The sequence below is a fragment of the Arachis ipaensis genome, chromosome B08, assembly GCF_000816755.2.
Source record: "Arachis ipaensis cultivar K30076 chromosome B08, Araip1.1, whole genome shotgun sequence".
NCBI lineage: Eukaryota > Viridiplantae > Streptophyta > Magnoliopsida > Fabales > Fabaceae > Arachis > Arachis ipaensis.
In genome coordinates this window covers 80367187-80375017 of record NC_029792.2, presented here as the reverse complement: position 1 = coordinate 80375017, position 7831 = coordinate 80367187, and the positions used below count along the sequence as shown (strand labels likewise).

The 7831-nt window shown below is 36.9% G+C and overlaps 1 long non-coding RNA gene across 1 annotated transcript in view; it reads left to right on the top strand.

Annotated features, from left to right (window-relative positions):
- LOC110265571 overlaps positions 1–5407 on the top strand; it is a 7805-nt gene extending 2398 nt beyond the window's left edge. The window contains exons 2-3 of the long non-coding RNA XR_002351729.1: positions 250–253; positions 5303–5407. This is a non-coding gene — a long non-coding RNA (uncharacterized LOC110265571). The remainder of the gene's footprint in view (positions 1–249; positions 254–5302) is intronic.

Sequence of the window (7831 nt, the reverse complement as noted above, 5' to 3'; positions counted from 1 at the left end):
CTACTTTATGAGTCTTGGCCGTGGCCCTAAGCACTTTGTTTTTCAATATTACCACCGGATACATAAATGCCACAGACACATAACTGGGTGAACCTTTTCAGATTGTGACTCAGCTTTGCTAAAGTCCCCAATTAGAGGTGTCCAGGGTTCTTAAGCACACTCTGTTTTTGCTTTGGACCTCGACTTTAACCGCTTAGTCTCAAGTTTTCACTTGACACCTTCACGCCACAAGCACATGGTTAGGGACAGCTTGGTTTAGCTGCTTAGGCCAGGATTTTATTCCTTTAGGCCCTCCGATCCACTGATGCTCAAAGCCTTGGATCCTTTTTATTACCCTTGCCTTTTGGTTTTAAGGGCTATTGGCTTTTTGCTCTTGCCTTTTGGTTTAAAAATCTTTTGGCTTTTTCTGCTTGCTTTTTCTTTTTCTTTCTTTTTTTTTCGCTATTTTTTTTCTTTTTTATTTCTGCAAGCTTTTGTATTTACTGCTTTTTCTTGCTTCAAGAATCATTTTTATGATTTTTCAGATTATCAAATAAGATGTCTCCTTTTTCCTTATTCTTCAAGAGCCAACATATTTAACATTCATAAACATCAACTTCAAAAGACATATGATCTGTTCAAGCATTCATTCAGAAAACAAAAAGTATTGTCACCACATCAAAATAATTAAACTAGTTTCAAGGATGAATTTGAAACCCTGTACTTCTTGTTCTTTTGTAATTAAAACATTTTTTCATTTAAGAGAGGTGATGGATTCATATACTTTAAGGCATAGACACTTAAATACTAATGATCATGTAATAAGACACAAACATAAATAAAACATAAGCTCAAAAAAACGAAAAACAGAAAATAAATAGACAAGGAGATTAAGGAATGAGTCCACCTTAGTGAGGGTGGCGTCTTCCTCTCCTTGAAGAACCAATGGTGCTCTTGAGCTCCTCTGTGTCTCTTCCTTATCTTTCTTGCTCCTCCCTCATAGCTCTTTGATCTTCTCTAATTTCATGGAGGATGATGGAGTGCTCTTGGTGCTCCACCCTTAGTTGTCCTATGTTGGAACTTAATTTTCCTAGGGAAGTGTTGATTTGTTCCCAATAGTTTTATGGAAGAAAGTGCATCCCTTGAGGCATCTCAGAGATTTCATGGTGAGGAATTTCTTCATGCTCATGTTGAGGTCCATGATCTCTTATTTGCTCCATCCTTTTCTTAGTGATGGGCTTATCCTCTTCAATGAGGATGTCTCTGGCCTTAGGTGCCATAAATGGTTATGAAAAAAAAAACAATGCTTTTACCACACCAAACTTAGAAGGTTTGCTCGTCCTCAAGCAAAAGAAGAAAGAAAGGATGAGAAGAAGAAGAGATGGAGGAGATGGAGGTGTGTGAATGGTTCGGCCACTGGGGGTTTAAGGTGGTTATGATGTGTGAAAAGGAAGGAGTGATGTGGGAATTTGAGTGGGTGGGTGTAGGTGGGTTGTATAATGGTTTTGGAGGAGTAATGGAGGTGATTGGTGAAGGGTACTTGTGGAAGAGAGTTATGAAAGGGTGTGAAGAGAAGAGAAGAAGTGGTGGGGATCCTGTGGGGTCCACAGATCAAGTGGGGTCAAGGACTTAACATCCCTGCTCCAATTAGGCCTGTAAAACGCCCTTGCTGTGCAATCCTGGCGTTTAACGCCATACTGCTGTCTGTTTATGGTGTTAAACACCCAAATGTTGCTTGTTTCTAGCGTTTAACGCCAGGTTGATGCTTGTTTCTGGCGTTAAACGCCAGCTTGGTGCCTGTTTCTGGCGTTAAACGCCAGACAGGTACTTGGTTCTGGCATTTAAACGCCAGACTACTCTCCTCCAGGGTGTGCTATTTTCAATGCTATTTTTCATTCTATTTTTGATTTTTCAGTAGTTTTTATGACTTCCCTGTAGACCTCGGGATCAACCCCATTGGTCTTAACAGTATCACAGATCTGCAAGAATTCAGTTAAGAACTGAAAAGGATCTTCGGATGGAAGTCCATGAAACTTGCAGTTCTGTTGCATCAGAGAAACTAATTGAGGTTTAAGCTCAAAATTGTTTGCTCCAATGGCAGGGATTGAGATGCTTCTTCCATGTAAATTGGAATTTGGTGCAGTAAAGTCACCAAGCATCTTCCTTGCATTGTTATTATTTTCGGTCATGTCTCCTTCCTTTTCGAAAATTTCTGACAGATTTTCTCCAGAGAGTTGTGCTTTAGCTTCCTTTAGCTTCCTCTTTAGAGTTCTTTCAGGTTCAGGATCAGCTTCAACAAGAATATTCTTATCCTTGTTCCTGCTCATATGAAAAAGAAGAAAACAGAAAAGAAAATATGGAATCCTCTATGTCATACTATAGAGATTCCTTTATGTGAGTAGAAGAAGATAAGAATAAAAGAAGAGAAATTCGAACACCAAGAGGAAGAGAGGGTTCGAATTTTAAGATGAAGAGAAGTGTTAGTAAATAAATAAATAAATAAATAATTAGAAGGAGATGAGAGAGAGGAAATTTCGAAAATTAATTAAATTAAAATTAAAATTTAAAGTTAAATTTTGAAAATTAAAATTGAAATCAAATTAAATTAAATTTTTAAAACAGTTAATTAATTAAAAAGGAATTTTTTTTTGAAAAAGAGGGAAGGGATTTTCGAAAATTAGAGAGAGAATTAGTTAGGTAGTTTTGAAAAAGATATGATTGAAACAAAAAGATAAGATTGATTGAAAAAGATTTGAAATCAATTTAAAAAAGATAAGAGGTTAGAAAAGAAGTTAGAAAAGATTTTGAAATTGATTTTGAAAAAGATGTGATTGAAATTTATTTTGAGAAAGATTTGAAAAAGAAATTTAAAAAGATTTGATTTTGAAATCAAAGTTGATTACTTGACTAACAAGAAACTAAAAAAGATATGGTTCTAGAGTTTAAAGATTGAACCTTTCTTACTAGGCAAGTAACAAACTTAAAATTTTTGAATCAATCACATTAATTGTTAGCATTAATTTTGAAAATTTGAAATAGAAATAAGAAAAATATTTTTGAAATTCATTTTGGAATTTTCGAAGATTATGAAAGGAAAAATGAGAAAGATTTGATTTTTGAAAAAGATTTGAAAAAGATAGAATTTTTAAATTGAAGATTTGATTTGACTCATAAGAAACAACTAATTTTGAAAATTTTTGAAAAAGTCAACTCAAATTTTCGAAAATTTTATGAGAGAAAAAGGGAAAGATAACCTTTTATTTTTGAATTTTAATGATGAAAGAGAAAAAACACAAAAATGACACAAAACATAAAAATTATGAATCAAAACACACAATGCATGCAAGAACACTTTGAATGTCAAGATGAACACCAAGAACACTTTGAATGTCAAGATGAACACCAAGAACTTATTTTTGAAAAATTTTCAAGAAAAGAAAACATGCAAGACACCAAACTTAGAAATTATCAAACTTTAGACACTAACAAATTGAAAATGCATGTGAAAAACAAGAAAAGACACAAAACAAGAAAATATGAAGATCAAACAAGAAGACTGGCCAAGAACAACTTGAAGATCATGAAGAATGCAATGCATGAATTTTCGAAAAATTTTTAAGAAAAATAAAAGAATGCAATTGACACCAAACTTAAAAATTGACACTAGACTCAAACAAAAAACACAAAAATATTTTTGATTTTATGATTTTATAAATTTTTTTTATTTTTTTTCGAAAATTAATTTGGAAAAACAAAAAAGAGGAAAATATTTTTTTGTATTTTTCGAAAATAAGAAAAAAAAAAGCTTAAAATTAAAATAAAAAATATAAAATAGGATAGTGGTACTTATGTAATTCATTGGTGAGAATTTCAGATAAGCGTACAGAGATGCTTTCGTCCCTCTCAACCTCTGCTTTCCTGCTGTCTTCATCCAATCCTTCCTACTCCTTTCCATGGCAAGCTGTATGTTAGGCATCACCGTTGTCAATGGCCACATGTCCTCTAAGGGAAAATGGTCCAATGCGCTGTCACTGCATGGCTAATCATCTGTCAGTTCTCGATCATACTGGAATAGGATCCATTGATCCTTTTGCGCCTGTCACTACGCCCAGCACTCGCGAGTTTGAAGCTCGTCACAGTCATTCAATCCCTGAATCCAACTCGGAATACCACAGACAAGGTTTGGACTTTCTGGATTCTCAAGAATGGCCATCCATGGGTTCTAACTTATACCATGAAGACACTAATAACTCGGACTCGGTCCCCTGTATTAGATATCCAAGAGATATCCATTCAATCTAAGGTAGAACGGCAATGGTTGTCAGGCACGCGTTCATAAGTTAAGAATGATGATAACTGTCACGATCATCACATCCATCATATTGAAGTGCAAATGAATATCTTAGAAGCGGAATAAGTTGAATTGAATAGAAAAACAGTAGTACTTTGGATTAATCTTTGAGGAACAGCAGAGCTCCACACCTTAATCTATGGTGTGTAGAAACTCTACTGTTGAAAATACACAAGTGATAAATGTTCAGGCATGGCCGAATGGCCAGCCCTCACAAAAGTCTAAGATAGCATAAAACTAATCAAAAAAGATGATCCAAAGATGTAAATACAATAGTAAAAAGTCCTATTTATGCTAAACTAGTTACTAGGGTTTACAGAATTGAGTAAATGATGCAGAAATCCACTTCTGGGGCCCACTTGGTGTGTGCTTGGGCTGAGCATTGAGCTTTACACGTGTAGAGGCTTCTCTTGGAGTTGAACGCCAGTTTGTAGCCTGTTTCTGGCATTGAACTCCACTTTGCAACCTGTTTCTGGCGTTTGACTCCAGAATGCAGCATGGAACTGGCGTTGAACACCAGTTTACATCGTCTATCATTATTCAAAGTATGGACTATTATATATTGCTGGAAAGCTCTAGATGTCTACTTTCCAACGCAATTGGAGTTCTGTAGCTCCAGAAAATCAATTTTGAGTGCAGAGAGGTCAGAATCCAACAGCATCAGTAGTCCTTTTTCAGCCTGAATCAGATTTTTGCTCAAGTCCCTCAATTTTAGCCAGAAATTACTTGAAATCACAGAAAAACACACAAACTCGTAGTAAAATCCAGAAATGTGATTTTTAATTAAAAACCAATAAAAATATAATGAAAATTAATTAAATCATACTAAAAACATACTAAAAATAATGCCAAAATTCGTATAAATTATCTGCTCATCAAGCCTCGGAAGGGGAATTATGGGCATTAGAATTGGAGCTCTATCCTTCTCAATTCTCTTGACTAACACTATTCGGTAGGAATTGAGGTCTTAAGAATTTGTGTGGCTTATAGATAAGAGAATGTGCTTAATCTCTTCTCATGACAATTAGATCAAGGAATTGGCAAGATTGATTGTGATTAGAGAGACTGGATTGCCAAGGAATTTGGATCCAATCAATTACAATCCGTCATAGATCTACTCATATGATTGAGAAGGAAGTTGAGACCCATTTGATTCATGATGGATTATGATACCCCCATCCATAATGAATCTTTCTCTTTGATTTTTCTCAAATTAGATTGCCTTGAATTTACTTTAATTGCAATTGTTCGCTGCTTTCTTTTGAATTCCCAGCACCCAATTCCCTTTTACAATTCATGCAATTTAAGTTTTATCGCCATTTATATTCTGCCCTTTTACTTTCTTGTCATTTAAGATTCAATGCATTTACATTTCTTGCTCTTTAAGTTACAGTCCTTTACATTTCCCGCCATTTAAATTTCTGTCATTTACTCTTCAGCATTTAATTCTCTAGCCCTTTACTTCCAGCATTTAAGCTTCTAGCACTTTACGTTTTGTTGTCTTACTCTCTTGCAATTTATTTCCTGCTCATTTAATTTCACCAAACTCCTTTCAATATTAGCTTGACAAGACTCATCACCCAACTAAAATTGCTTGATCCATCAATTCCTGTGGGATCGACTTCACTCCTGTGAGTTTTACTACTTGATGCGATCCGGTATACTTTCTGGTAGTTTGGGCAGATACGTTTTCCCGCTATCAAGTTTTTGGCACCGTTGCTGGGGATTGATATAGATTGACAATGATTAAGTAGGTGATAGTCTCGATTGAGCATTTTTCTTTGTTTTCTTTAAAGCCTACTAACTGTTTGAAACTTTGTTTCTACTAACTCTAACACTACTCTAGCAATAGAGTATTCTGTTTTGCTTTTGGTTTGTTTGTGTTTGTGTATGCTAGTATGCCAGGGGAAAGAAGAGGTGCATCCACCTCCTTTGATTCTGAACCAAAGAGAACCTTCTTGAGACTAAGAAGTGAGGTAAGAGGAAAGGGAGTAATTGGAGAAGAAGAGTTAGAAGAGGGAGACCAAGAGAGGAGGACAACCTCTATAATCCACCTGAGGATGTGGCCAACAACAATGGCCAGCATCCAAGGAGAGTGCTAGCTTCTTAAACCATCCCTAACCCAGGAAATTATGGGAGCAGTATCCTTACTCCCAATGTCCATGCCCACAATTTTGAACTTAAACCACAACTCATCACTCTAGTTCAAACCAACTGCTAATATGGAGCAAGTGCTGCTGAAGATCCAAATCAACATCTCTCTGTTTCCTTAAAAATCTGTGACACAGTCAAGACCAATGGAGTGCATCCTGACATTTACAAGCTGCTCCTATTCCCATTTTCTCTCAGGGACAAAGCCTTTCATTGGCTAGAAACCTTCCCAAAAGAAAGCATTACCAATTGGGAGGACTTGGTTAGCAAGTTTCTAGCCAAGTTCTACCCCCCTCAAAGAGTCATCAAGCTCAAAATGGATGTGCAAACCTTTAGACAACTAGAGGGAGAGTCATTATATGAAGCTTGGGAAAGGTACAAAGCCTTAATCAGAAGATGCCCTAAGGACATGTTTAGTGAGTGGGTTAAGCTCCAAAACTTCTATGAAGGTTTATCTATGCAGGCAAGAAGGCCTTAGACTACTCTTCAGGAGGCTCATTGCAAATGATGAAGACTACACAAGAAGCATATGACCTCATAGGCACGGTTGCCAACAATGAATACTTCTATTCCTCTGAAAGACAAGCAGCTCCCAAAAAAGGCGTTTATGAGCCTGAAGGTGTAGATGCAATCCTGGCTTAGAATAAGCTCATGCACCAGTAACTTCAACAACAAATGGAGATGATGTCAAAGAGGATGGATGGATTGCAACTTGCTGCAGTGAGCACAACCAGCCAGCCTTCAATTGTGTGGGGGAAAACTGAGGAGAGCTATTGATAAACCACTATTTTATGGTTTATCTTGACCTCAATTGAGTGGTTTTTATCAAGTCCTTGCCCACTTATTCATATGATTTGCATGATTTTACAATTCCTTCCTAGTTCTGTTCTATGATTGAAAACTTGTTTCCTAGGCCTTTAATTTGTATATTTTAATTCCCCTTTATACCATTCGATGTCGTGATCTGTGTGTTCAGTGTTTCAGGCTTTGTAAGGCAGGAATGGCTTAGAGGATGGAGAGGAAGCTTGCAGAAATGGAAGGAGCATAAGAAATAAAGGAGAAAACCAACGAGCATCGACGCGCACGCATAGCTCACGCATGTGCGTGATCTGGAGATTTTTATAGCGACGCGTGCGCGTACCTGATGTGTACGCGTGGATTAGAGTTTTGCAAGACGATGCGTGCGCATGCCAGACACGCACGCGTGAAACGCGAAGATGACCAGCGACGCGCAAGCGTGACTGACGCGTACGCATGACTTGCACGATCTACAGAAATAACAGAAAATGCTGGAGGCAATTTTTGGCCGAGTTTGGACCCAGTTTCCGGCCCAGAAACAAGCTCCTTTTC